Here is a 1,067-nt window from a genome sequence, read left to right on the forward strand (position 1 = left end):
AAAAGGAGTTGCTATGTAGTGATGTATAGTCGGCAACCTTAGATTTGAATGTATCATGTAATTTATCATGAAGGCAACGTTGAAAATGACAAATATGAACTTAGATGTCATAACAACTAGTGCGTAATTCAATATGTATATGATGTAATTGATGTTAAAAGAATTCTTGATAAGCATATTGGTCTCTTTCCCTATGGAAACCACATACATGTATTTTATGGCAAGTTGTTAAATTTGTAATGTTATTTTAGTTGCTATGATGAGCACAAGTCCTATTATCGGAAAAACTAGTTTCTCTACCCATTTCTAGGCACCAGTCCCATTACCGGGAAATCTAGTTCCTCACATCTTTAATCCATAATTGAAATCACAATATTTTTCTACAATTTTAATATCTAGCATAATGAACATGGTAAAAAAAAGTGTTAAGGTATTGGACACTTGTTTGTTGTCGAAGTTCTGATAGTACCTCCTTGCTACTACACAACTCCTATGACCACCCCTGGATCCATAAGTATACCACATTATTCTTCATTTCATTTACTTTTCATATAATAAAATACTAAGTTGTATTCTTTCAACTTAACTATTGTATAAGAATTAACTTACATTGAACTTTCATTTCTTTCTTAAAAGACACAAAGAACCATTTATTCCTTAACACATTCATCATTAATTTATAGAAATTTTAAATCATTTTACATTTAAAAATCCCAATTTTAATCTTTATTCTCATTCTGTCGAAACATGCACAACAAAAAAAGATGCAAATTCTCTTCAATTTATCTCATATAGGACACATTATGTATTCATTTTCATCACACATACACTAATATATCATCATTACACTTGAATAGACACAAATTCATCACATGCAATCTGGTCCCTTATTGGCTAGCCATTGAGCCTTTAGAGACACCCTGTTTTCTTCATTATTTCTTTCTAATTTAACACCTATCATAACATAATCTTAACTCAATCTCAATTTTCATTTCCCCTAAATTTCTACTATAAAACCTAACATAAAATTCATGAATTCAACCTCAATTACCTTCCTTTACATATAA

The sequence above is a fragment of the Populus alba genome, chromosome 2 (assembly GCF_005239225.2).
Source record: "Populus alba chromosome 2, ASM523922v2, whole genome shotgun sequence".
In the NCBI taxonomy this organism is placed as follows: domain Eukaryota; kingdom Viridiplantae; phylum Streptophyta; class Magnoliopsida; order Malpighiales; family Salicaceae; genus Populus; species Populus alba.